This window comes from Mirounga angustirostris, unplaced genomic scaffold, assembly GCF_029215605.1.
Source record: "Mirounga angustirostris isolate CCGP_5_RB_7025 unplaced genomic scaffold, mMirAng1.0.hap1 SCAF_3, whole genome shotgun sequence".
Lineage (NCBI taxonomy): Eukaryota > Metazoa > Chordata > Mammalia > Carnivora > Phocidae > Mirounga > Mirounga angustirostris.
Window position 1 is genome coordinate 95,607,228 of NW_026991711.1, and position 13,031 is coordinate 95,620,258.

At 42.8% G+C, this 13,031-nt stretch overlaps 1 long non-coding RNA gene across 3 annotated transcripts in view; it reads left to right on the plus strand.

Annotated features, from left to right (window-relative positions):
* The first annotated feature begins 963 nt into the window (after positions 1 to 963).
* LOC123839488 (uncharacterized) overlaps positions 964 to 13,031 on the plus strand; it is a 47,418-nt gene continuing 35,350 nt past the window's right edge. Inside the window, exons 1-3 of one of the 3 annotated variants that reach the window (XR_010410117.1) lie at positions 964 to 1,307; positions 4,032 to 4,144; positions 6,858 to 6,958. This is a non-coding gene — a long non-coding RNA (uncharacterized LOC123839488). The remainder of the gene's footprint in view (positions 1,308 to 4,031; positions 4,145 to 6,857; positions 6,959 to 13,031) is intronic. The other 2 variants (XR_010410118.1, XR_006789652.3) reach the window with 2 other exon arrangements.

Consider the following 13,031-nt stretch of genomic DNA (forward strand, 5'->3'; position numbering starts at 1 on the left):
TTCAGGCTCACGCTAACTATTGTACCATCGATAGCTGAGTATGGTTTAATTAAGCAATTTGATTAATTGTCACAAATGAATCTGGTCTCAATATGAATATTAAAATAAGATAAATCCTAAACTATAGCAATATTAAAAGCAGTAACCTTGTCACATGCCGATCGTTATCATCTTGACGTCTTTTTATCTTTCCTATCATAAAATAATTCAGCTTAAACCTTGCTTTTAAAGGAACTTGTCTACTGATTCATATTTCACTTAATCTGGTATCAATTACTGGCCTAGATTTGGAAATTCAACGTCTGCGTAGACAAAATGCCTTAATACCGTAGATAGTAGCTGGTTTCTGGGTTCAGCCCGAAATGGCATGGTCAGAAAAGTTTAAAATATTTTTGCTAGACTCAAAGATGAGCAAGATTAAAAATTCCCAAATGTGTATTCTGGACTCCCTCCAAAAACATTCCATCTTTATTCATTATTGGATATTGTCTTGATTAAAATTCCTGTTGGTTTGTTCTATGGTTAAGTAGTAATCTTGTATCTTAGCATTTGGAATGTATTGGTATCATGTGACACGCACAGAGTCCAAATGAATATAGAGAGATCTCTTTCACAAGTCAACAAGGAGGACTCAGCGCGTTCAGATTTCAGCAGAGCTGTTGCAAGGGGGGGAGGGCGGTTTATCTGCTCAGCACATTCTTTCCAAAAAGTGAGTCAGAAAGAGAGCTGTTCAAAGCAAAATGATTTTTTCCTACCACACCAAGGTCCTGAATCAAGGCAGATTTCTCTAGAGGAAATAAGATATATTTTTTGCCCTTTTCTTTTTCCTTTATCTCTTTCTGTTCTATTTCTAGCATTTGGTGCCCTTTATTGCTAGTTTTACCCAGTAACATGTGAAAAATGTATTCGACAATGCAAAGCAGATGACTCGGTCACCATCTTCTGAGTCACCGTTCTGTTCTCTGCATTCTTGCAGATGCCTTTCAAAACCAGAAAATGATTCTGTTAGGAGCCAGTGAGAGGGGAAATGAAAATGAAAAAAATGGGCCTGCTTATGCAGCCATACAGACACTTTGTGAGGTATCCCCCACTGGCAACCTGCTTGGCGTGGGGTGTTCGCAAGGACCCCAGGCCGGGGTCTGGATCCTGCAGAAGACCCAAGAGAGCATGGGAGGCTGCAGGACTTTGGCAGACTTGGCCGGCCTTTTGCTCTGTTTTCCAGCTTAAAGGCCACTTGGAAGTAAGCTCTGTGGCCGAGAGGAAAGGGGAGGCTGTGGCGGAGGTCTGGCTGGGTTCCTTGAGCTGAGGTAAGTTGTCACCACCAAGCTTTTAGGGACAAACCCAACTTTTAGGTAGCTTGTCAGGTGCACCAAGTCACTGAACCCCTAACACGGTGGACGGGGGTGTCTCATGGCATCGGATAAGGATACAATCCCAGCGACATGATTCTGGAGCAGAGAGACATCTGACTGCTTTAGTGACTGAGAAGGAGCACACAGCAGACGCTCAATACCTTTCTCTGCGTCAGGGGGCTGGTCTCCACCTTGGGGGAAGTGAGTGGACCAGATCGTGTTTGGTGAGGCCGACTTACAGGTGAACTTGTTCACTCAGCATAACCCCTCCATGCGCAGAAATACTGACCAAAGTCAAGAAGCTGTCCAGTTTGTTGAACACAAGCTCTAAGAAGAAGGCTTTGTCTGTTTTTTTTCCCCACCCTAAGACGAGTGCCAAGAACAGTGACTACACATCAATATTCGTCCATGAATGGATGGCATCATATGAGGGTTCTGACTCAGAAATCAACCGCAATGAGCCCCATGACCCTTGAAGCATGCTCATTATTTTAACGAGCCAAATTTTAGAAAGACTGGACCAAGAAAGGGACAGGACTAACAATCGTTGGCACTTAGTATGTGTCAGGAAATTTCTCATGTTCTTGATGAGTAGGTACTGTCCCATTTTCAGATCAGGAAACTGAGGCTGGGCGAGATGAACTCATTTGCCTATGGTCGCCTAGCTAATGAGTGGTGGATCTGCGGTTCAGACTCAGGACTCCCATGGTAGAGTGGTTTCATAGATCTAGTGACTGTAATACTTCATTGTTAGAGGCTCACGGCATCAGCATTTAGGGACGTATTTGCCTGCTTGCACTCGATGCTGGAAAAATGTTTTAAATTCTTTTTATGGGAAGTTTTTAGAATTTTGAGATTCAAACCAGATTAAGTAGGTGAAAGTGCTTTTTTAGACTTCTTGGCTCGACACTAAAAAATTTGTTCTGAATCCAAATCCAATATAAGTTGTATTAGCTTTTTTCTAGCCAAGAGTTTACAGAAGCAAGAAATAAATCAACATGCCTCCAGCCCCAAGGGGTGATGCGGAGGAGAGAGATGGATGTGTGATCAGGTCTCAGAGGGCTCGGGCTTTAGTTCCAACTCTGCTGCTGAGCAGCTGTGTGATCTTGGCTGGGTCACTCCACCTCTCAGGATGATAAGTTTATCAACAGGCAAATAAAAACTAATAACCCTTGCTTTGCTTACTGGTTAGAGACAGTTGGAATCGAGAGATGTCATGGAATTCAAATACTTTCCAAGCTTATAGCATCCAACTGAGAAAACTTTTATGTTTGTGATGAAAATGTCCTATATTCTGTAATAATGGGGTTTGAGCCTTTTCCCATCTACTTACCTAATTTTACTAATTTAGTTTAATTTTTTTAAAAGATATTTATGTATGTATGTATTTATTTATTTATTTATTTACTTGACAGAGAGAGAGACAGCGAGAGAGCGAACACAAGCAGGGGGAGTGGGAGAGGGAGAAGGAGGCTTCCCGCTAAGCAGGGAGCCCGATGTGGGGCTCAATCCCAGGACCTTAGGATCATGACCTGAGCCGAAGGCAGATGCTTAACAACTGAGCCACCCAGGCACCCCAATTTAGTTTAATTTTTATCTTAGGTGACAACAGACACTTTTCACATTTAAAATTTCATTTAGCTTTTTCGCTAAGGTAAATGGAACTTTTCCCCCTTTGTTTGGCATTTGTGAATAGTTTCCTGATTTTTTTTTCTTTTTAATTTTAGCTCAGTCAAGATTTACTGTTTTTCTCTAAGGCAATGAGTCCAAGTACCCAAATTCACCTCAGAGGGGACAGAGAGTTGCGTCGATGTTTCCCTCTGTACATGTTTCTCAGGTTGGCCCCAGATATGAAATATAATTATGGTGTTTTCTTGCCTGATATTAAGACAAGTCTGAGGAAGCCTGGCGTACATTCCTTGGGCTCATGAGTAATTATGGTGTTGGTGATGATCAGCTACTTTATAAGGTCTTGGGCTGTTGGCATTCTGGTTTTTCTGTAATGCACATAACCCATGAATCTAATTACCACTGTTTTGGTGCCTAACAAATATGCTTCACTTGTAAACCTTGTATTTATGTTCAGATGGGACTGGAGGGTGTGTGTTTGTGTGCGTTGTAACCACCACAGCCCAGAAGTTCACAAAAATATCCCCCAAATTCCAATCAGCTTTTTGGTTTAATGGCCCATGCATTTGATATTCTTCTCTTGGTTGGAAAACTATTTTTCAAGTTCTCTTTTTCTCCACTGCCATTCTCCTCCCTTCCTGTCTCTCTGTAAACTTTATAATACTGTGTTTGCTTTTGAAAGATTAGGTAAGAGGGAACACGTGTGTGAAAGTCGTGGCCACCTCCCGTGTGCTGGGGGCCGGTGAGATTAAGGCCAAAGGCCAAATGACTTCGGCACCTGACAAGTGTGTGGATCTCATTATGGCCATTGGGTCTGCGGGGGCTTAGAGAAAAAATCAATGGATTTGCAGGATGCATGATCAACATTTGGTGAGAGAGCAAGTCTTCCACGACTTTGTTTCTAATGCGTGGCAGAGGTATGGCCCTCCCAGATTTTAATTTTGTCTCCTAACAGTAAAGTTCCCATCTACCCTATACATTTAAGGATTCACACAGCTTGAAGAAGCATTTGAAGTGATCTCATCTCATCTCTATTTTATAAATGAGTAGCAGGAGTGCAGGAAGAAGAAAGGAAGCTTCCGAAGGCCTCCTCACTGCCAGATTTCCTGTCTGCCAGCTGGATGTCCATCTTTTACACCTGCTGTCATGGCGCCAATGTCCAGGTATCCATGGGGAGCTTTTGAGCACCTATTCTGAGCTTGGCAGTAAGCAGCTTGGTTTGGGGATCACCGAGACGTCCTTAAGGCATAGTTTTGGCCTTCAAGGAGTTTGGTAGCAAATTGGAGAGCCAAGACGAACACGACACAATGGCCTCATTATCATTACGGGAAATGGCAGCTTACAGGTCAGAGTTGACATCAGGGGAGCGGTGGACCAGTTCCTCAAGACATTGGGGTGCAGGAGATGGGGAAGACTGGTCTACCCAGAGGAAACTTGGAGGGAGAGCTTGAAGCAGGTTTTGAAGGTTTGGGTTTTGGAATTCCAGGAAGGTGGCAGGGCTTGCAAAAGGCTTGGGGGCCTTGAGGAAAGCGTGTGAGTGAAGCTTCAGAGTGAGGACAGGCCCACTTCTCATTCTCGATCTGTGTGTGGAAGTCGTGGGGATGAGGTAATGACCGCTCTGATCAGGGACATGGGGAAGGCAACAGCAGGTGCCCAGGAAGCCCCTTCACCCAGCAGGTGCCAGGATGAGAGTACCATCTACAATGCCAACTTCTAGAATGACTCATCTCTTTGCCTTCTTCTTTGAGAGGTTTGCTCCGCTCATGCGTATGGCTTTTTCCAGGGGGGGGCAGTGCGGAATTTGATTGTGCACCGTTCCGAGGGCAAAGCTGGAGACAGAAAGAGGGGCAGTTGCCCCACGAGACCAGGATGTCTTAGGCTAACACTAAAGTGCCCAGTGACTAGGTAGGGTGAGGGGTCTGCATCCCGACTTGGTGTCTTCCTGCTTCTGAACTCCGGCCAAGCCACTAACACAGTCCAAACCTCAGGGTTCTCACCTGTCCTTTAAAGAGAGAGTAACACCTGCCCTAGCTACGGCACACCGTGCGGCAAGAAACCCATAGGAGAAGATATGCGCGTGGGAAACAGACTGCAATCGCTGTCAGGTCACAGCGTTCTTGCTGCTGAGATGGTGGGGCATTTGATGCAGGGAGAAACCGCAGGAGGAAGGACTATTTCTTTCTTTTTTTAAGATTTCATTTATTTGATAGAACAAGAGAGCACAAGCAGGGAGAACAGCAGAGGGAAAGGGAGAAGCAGCAGGCTCCCTGCTGAGCAGAAAGCCTGACGTGGGGCTCGATCCCAGGACCCCGGGATCATGACCTGAGCTGAAGGCAGATGCTTAACAACTGAGCCACCCAGGCGCCCAGGACCTATTTCCTTCCAAGGAAGTCCCCGTCTTCGGCCTTGCCACTTAGAGCATTCTTTCACTTCACTTTTGTCTCTTCACTGCCCCCCCACCCCGCCCTGTTTCAGAAGGAATAGAATGGAACTAGCTTGAGGATTCTGCTCAGACAGATGACCATGAGCAGTCCTAAACCAGAACTGATCGATGCTGCTGACAGAGCCATCAGAACTGGGGTGACTCCACGCAAAGCTGAAAAAAATCAAGGAAAGGATGGCGGGGTGGTGGGAGGTGGGGCAGGGGTGGTAAGATGATTGTCCCTCCAAAAAGAGGAGATGGTTTTCAAACTGTATTTTTAATATATTTTCTAAATTTTAATGACAGCTCTGTCTGAAACCATTAGCCGTTTCTAAGGTTCTCTGAGCAGGGTTTTCCTTGGAGATTGGCTTGATTATAGGTTTAGGTCTTGATTCCTTTCTAAACGTAAAGAATCAGTTCATCTAGAGCTCCCCAGGTAGTTCCCCTCCCTACCCCCCAGGAGGAGGAGGCCTGAGCTGGAAGCTGTGGCTAGCTGGAAAGAGACAGAGTGGGGACCAGAGGTAAGGGGACTCCTAGGCCAGTGAAAGAAAGACTTTAGAAACATAAATAATGGACGCCAACTGGTCTAGAGAGTCAGAGGCATGGAACTGTGTGTGGGAAGGGCATTTATTGAGTGCTTGCTGTATCCCCAAACCTGTTTTTTATTCCAATTTTATAGGATCAGAGTTTAAAGAAATCTGGATTTTTTCTGGAAGACAATAGGAATTCAGTGAAGGGTTTTTCCTTTGCACAATGACCCAGATACAGCCTTAGAGAGCTCATCTGGACTGCCAGGCGGAAGATGGATTTGGGGCAGAGGCTAGGAGCGGGAGGGCAGTGAGGGGAAACCAGGGGGAATCCCCTGAACTAGGGCAGAGGCAGTGGGCAAGGATCAGATTTGGGGAATAATTTGGCAGCAAAAGTGTAAGGAGTTGGCCTTTGAGATAATAGTCCTCATAGTGTTGGCTCCTTGTATTGCCAGCTTCCAGCACTTATGAGATGCTTGAGCTCACGATTTTGGAATGCTTGTTGATTAATTGCTTGGTTCACTATATTTCCTAAAGAAAAAGGTCACTGTTTAACCTATCCAGAGACGAGGACCAAAATTTACCCATAAGGATGTTTATTACAGTGTCATTTTTAATTGTAAAATTATGTCCAAATAGGGAAAGCCTCCTTTGTTGGAGAGAATATTTGCAATTATTAAAAATCATGTTTTCAATAAATACTTAATGACACAGAAACTTCTAACAAAATGTTAAGTGTACACATAATACAAATTACATATAAATAGTGTGCTCCTGATTCCATGAAAAAAAATGCATGCACAGAAAAAAGAAGGGAAAAAATATTATCAACATGTTAATCATAATTCTCTTGAGTTATAAAACTAGAACTCCCATTTATTTTCTTCCTCCTGTATTTTCATATTTTTTCAAATTTATACCATGGAGGGGTCGAAGTTTTCAAATCATAAGGATAAAAGTCACTGTGGAAGACCAACTTAAGGATTCAGAAGATTGTGTTCAAGTGTCAGTGCTGCCTTATGACTCAGGTGAGTCACTTACCTTCTATGGTCTATAATTTTCTCATCTGTACAGTGGGCATAATAACATCTGCTTGCTAATTACAGGGCTATTGTAAATGTCAAACAAAATAAGGGATGTAGAAGTACTTTGTTACTGGCATAAGTTGCTCCAGGAATATATGAGATTCTGGTTATTGTGAAGTTTCCTCCCCTCATGGGGACTCGTAAGTGGCTGCTAGAGGGCCTTCCAGGTGAGTAGCTGGCAAGCTAATCTGGAGAAGGAGAGGAGGAGCTTACTCCAGCTTGAAACCATGGTGCCTGAATGAAGACTATCAAGCCTAGCCAAAAGTAATTTCAGTGTGTTGAAGAGAGAGTGGAGACACTCCTGGAATGTTAGGGAAAGAGGAAGACATTGGCCAAAGAGGACCTCAGTCCTGACAAGCCTGTTGGGATCCTATGTCTGCAAGGCTGGGCTCTCCTTCTAGCTCTGGGACTCCAGTCTTGAGTAACATTGAACCAGACCTTTCTTACTCCCTCTGGGCCTCGGGATCCTCTGGCAAATGGCAGCTTATAAGGGCTGGACCTTACCCCCAACCTTTCCCAGCACTTGTTCTCATATTCTGTGGAATCATCCCTTTCATCACTGCTGTAAAAAGGAGTCACTGTTAACAATTCAAGTGAAGAGGTGAATGAAGAATGAGTGGAACACACACAAAGAGGGGTCGGGAGAATGGGCAAGCCAAGAGATGACATTATGTTGCAACCAACAAACGTGTATTGAATCTGTGTGAAGTGTAGGACTTTGTGCTTCCTACTGAGGGTTCAGAAACATGGGTCCCAGTCCCTGCCTAAGTGGAGAGAGAACAACAAGGACATCATCACGTTCTGATTGCCAAGAACGCTTCACAGAGAGTGAGCACCCAGGAGATCAGGAGTGGATGACAGGTGGACTGAGGAGGAGTCAAAGCAGATAGCAGGTGGCTGGGCAAAGCCTCCCAGCTGGGAATGAAAACAGAGCCCTGGAAAGAAGATAGGTTTAGGGAGGACTCAGTTGACAGCTTCCGCCAGGTCGGAAGCTTCTCGTTGAGTTATCTTCGACAAATCACTTAACTAAATGAACCTCGGTTTCTTCAGTTGTGAAAATGAAGCAAACAATACTTCATGGGCTGTAGGGATGGTTAAATGCAGGAAAGGAGATAAAGTTCCGGGCATATAGTAAGTGTTCAGAAAATAATAATTTTCTTTTTTCTTTTTTCTTTTTTTCTTTGAGGCAGATAATGTCTAGCCCTGGACCAGTTGATTGAAAACTGGTGGCTTAAGAGCTAGATCTCGTCTGTAGATATTGTTTTGTTTGGATCACAGAGTTCTGGCTTTCACTGTGTTTTTAAAACATTTAAATTAGTTGGAGACACTTGAAATTGGGAGATTTCATATAAATACCCAGATTTCCGACGTCTCTGGAAAACTCCGATCTGACCACAGGGGCCCATGTTAGCACTTGGCACTTACTGGCTGGCAAGGAGTCAAGGCAGCTCCTGTGGGTGGGGCCACATTCCCTACTTCTCTGCAGTCCCCACAACTCCCTACTGAGCCCCAACCCTGAGGCCAGTGTCAGCTGCAATCTATCATTGTGTTTGCACTGTTTTTTTTTTTTAATTCTTAAATTGAGTTAAGAGTTGAGTGAAATTTCTTTTTATAGCAAAAGCAGAAAAACGAAAGATGTGCCAAGAACATCATATGTTTCAAAAACAAAAACAAAAACAGAACAGGAAGAGAACTTATTTCTCTGGGGAAGTGAAGAAAATTCCTGTGTTTAATATGCAGAGAAAGCATGTCTGTATTGAAAGAAGACACTTGGCTTGCTTCTCTGTTTATATTACCTGCCTGGTCCTTGTAGACATTTGAGTTTGTTGCCTTTAGCCTGGGCCACTTGCTCCTTTCCGTATGTGCTTGTGGAAAAGATCAGTCCCTCTTTATAATTTCCTGCTGCTGTGAAGGGGGAAATTCTGACAGAACTGAAAAAACCATGTGGACACCAATGGTGGTTGCCATGAAGTCCATTGAATTGGCTACTGGACAAGGTCTCTTGCCTCCACAAATATATGTCCATTTCCCATGAGAACATACACTTCTTGGAGATATTTTCTCCTCCCAGAATTTCCTGATTAGCAACCCCAAGACCAAAGATAACTCTAAGCCAATGGGATGTTGGCTGGGAACGAAGGGAAAACAATGGTTTGGAAAGGCATCATCTCCTAGAAATATGACATGAGTCAAAAATGTGAGCCATCTGTGTCATTTGAAATTTTCTAGTAGCCACATTATAAAAAAAATTGAGAGAATAAAGAAATTTAATGTAGTGTTTTATTTTACCTAATTTATCCAAAATAGTGTCATTTCAACATTTTAACATGGAATCAAGATAAAAAATAATTAAATGAAATATTTATACTTTTTTCCCTTCTGAATTAAATCTTTGAAATTTGATGTGTATTTTGGATTTACAGCACATTTCAGTTTGGGCTGGCCACGTTCACAGAGCTTGCTTGCTTCTTATGGCCAGTGGCCACTGTGTTGGATAGTGCAGGTTTCGAAGATAGAGGGGGTTATCCATAGCTATAGATGCTTTACTGGCTTCTTGACTTTGCTGCTAGCTGACCTTGATTGGTCAGACCTTGGTCTATCCCTTCTTGGTATCCCTCACCCTCTCTTATCATGTGCCTATATTTACTCCCCAACTTGAACAGTAAGCAGGCAACCCCATGCTGTGTTTTCCTCTCCTTGAAAACTCTTCTGGATGCAGCGTAGTGTGGGACACTGTAGGAGGTGCTCACTATGTTTTCTTGACCTGGTGTACTCTTTTTCTCAAATTGAGTTTGAGTTCTTCCATGATAGGATATTCGCAGAACTGAGTTCTCTGTTCTGAAGCAGGGTATTGACTTTGCTCCTGTTGAAACTTCCAAGGTTACTGAACTTAGACTTTCAGTGTTGACAGATGTTCATTCTTTAATTCATGAATTCATTAACAAACATGCCAGGCATAGTACTAGGCACTAGCAATTCCAAAGATCACAAAAGCACATTTATAACTCAATAATTGCTCAGTATGAAAACCAAACAAATGCTTTTTAGCATGACAGGTACAATTATGGATTTGGAGAGAGAGAGAGAGAGAGAGAGAGAGTAAGGGACATAAATGGAGGAGTAGCCCACTGGTTTGGATTAGGGAAGGCTTCACAGAGGAGGTGATGTTGGAGCGGGGTCCTGAGGAATGAGTAGAAATTCAGCAGGCAGCAAGAAGGGCATGAACTTACACTTGTGTGGCCAGCACATGCAGAACTCTGAAAGAGAGCCCCAAGTTGGGGCTGATGACCAAAGCAGATGGTCCAGCTGTGTCTCTCCATTGTGAGTTTATAGGCAAGATTATAGTCTAGAGACAGCTAGTTTGATATTCACTTAGCCTTCTGTTTTATTGTGACTTTACCAAGATGCCCCAATGTGTGAAATATCTAACCCTATGACCACTTCAGAAGACATCTACTCTGTGCGTCTTACAGAAATTTAGACAACTTTACTTGTTTGTACACAGGGACTTCTTGGGCCCCATATAAAAGTCATTTCTATAGAGTACCTTCAACAGACTTCTGAATAACTCTTGAAATTAAGTACCATTAAACCGTAACCAAAATGTACATGTGGATTTGAAATGTGTCAACATGTGTTTTGCATCTTTCACTTGTGAAATTTATGTATCTTGCATGGCCTTTGGACAGACCCCATGTGTTTCACATATGGTTGGTACATTTCTTATTAGGAATGGTATAAAGAGGGTCAGGAGAATCAGACTACTGTATTGATAAACATAAGGTTTGAGATCCACTGATAAAAAATGGCTCCCGAGACACCCACATTAGTGGGAAGAACATTTGTCTTGGGAACGTAGAATTTTATGGCTGGAAGGAATCTTGGAGAGAATCTGGTCTAACCCATTCATTTTACATCTAAAAAACTGAGACCTCGAGAGGTTAAGTGACTCACCCAAGGTCCTCAGGTATCAGTGGTAAAGCAAGAATGAGAACTGAACCTTCCTGATTTCCAGTCCAGTGCTTCTTTCTATTTTCCACACTGCTTTGCTCATGATTCTCATTAAAAGAGCATTACTGTTTTCCAGCTTAAAATGATTTCTGGATAGCAATTTGAGAGTGTTTTCCAGATTGCAACTGTGAGGACATGGGAAAAGATGGAAAAGTGTGGGAGCAGAGTCGTGTATTTGTGACAGGATTGTAGCTCCAGGGCCTAGCAGGATGCTTAGCACGTAGTAGCTTCTCATTAGCATTTGGAGAATGAATGAACCACACCAATAACCAAGATGAAGGCCAATGTGCCACCAGAATCTGTGGGAGTGCTCACGAAGATTACAAGACCTATAAAACTAAAATGAGAACCACAATTAGGGGGCCAACATACATTTTGCCAGCAAAACAGGGCAAGCTTGATCTCCTATAGAATGTGTCTCTACCCAGAGATGACATTCAAAATACTTAATGACCATGACCACACAGGCACCAGACATCAGAGTAGAGGCTGCTGTGAACAGTTGGAACAGGAGATGTACAGCACCGTCTCCTCCCATTTTACTGTCCTTTTAGGTGCTCCTAATGTGGTTCCCCTCCCGCTCACCCAATAATTCTCTTTTCTATTGTCCCCTGAGAGAATGAAACTCCAATAAAACTACAGAGAAAAGAAGGAAATAAGGATGATGGATGTGGATATTATTACATGGAAGCTGTAGTCTCAATGAGCAAAAATCTGTGGGTAGGAAGAACCCTCGTAACATTGCATGCTGGAGTCTAATTTGGGGGTACTTCTTCAAAGAGTTTAGAGTCAACAAGCCAGGGAATTAAAGGAGGACATTTATGGTCATGTATGCAGTAGGGCTCTACTATACGGGCATCTGCTAGATACTGGAGCTCTGGATCTCTGTGCACATCCTTCTGCCCGCTAGCTGTATACCTGGGAAGGGGTTTATCCCAACCCAAAGTGTCAGCAAGTGGGGTGAAGGGAACTATACAAACTACACCTGCTGGGGAACACTAAGTCTGACTGTGTCTTTGGTAATTTTAAGATTAGAAAGCAGGAGAAACCCAACATGGAACATATTAAACAAATGGCATAACAAATGATGGGGAATAAAACATCAAGAAACTTCTTGAAACACTCTGAAGGATGCATGAAGTCTTGTTTCTATCAAATGGGAGCAAAACACTATGAGGAAGAAAGAGCCTAAAATGATGATAGTGAGGACTGCAAATAAGCTGTTTTATATATAAAATAATAAAACAATATATAATTGTAGAATGGAAATCCTCACTGAAGACAGAAAATAGCAAAATTGTTGATGCAGAAGACTGAAGCAAAAATACTAAAGACAAACTAGATAGTCCCCCACTCCCACCCCTGGATTGAGAGAAAAATTAACACAGTAATGAATAGAACAGCAACATAGAATAGAATCAAGAGTATGGACTCTGAAGGTGTATTCCCTTCCCGCTAATAACTAATCTCTCTTTTTCACTATCGTCATAGATCAGCCTTTACAAAAACTATTATTGGAAATGTAAATAAGGAAGTTTTCCTGCTAGATAGAAAGACCTGGTTGTATATACTAGAGGAGCTTATCATTTCAGGTCATATTAATTGAGAGAACCATTCTTAAAAAGGTACCGGCAAGTTTTATTTTTATTTTATTTTTATTTTTATTTTATTTTATTGTGTTATGTTAGTCACCATACAGTACATCATTAGTTTTTGATGTAGTGTTCCATGATTCATTGTTTGCGTATAACACCCAGTCCTCCATGCAGAACATGCCCTCTTTAATACCCATCACCAGGCTAACCCATTCCCCCACCCCCTTCCCCTCTAAAACCCTCAGTTTGTTTCTTGGAGTCCATAGTCTCTCATGGTTCGTCTCCCCCTCCGATTTCCCCCCCTTCATTTTTCCCTTCCTTCTCCTAATGTCCTCCATGCTATTCCTTATGTTCCACAAATAAGTGAAACCATATGATAACTGTCTTTCTCTGCTTGATTTATTTCACTT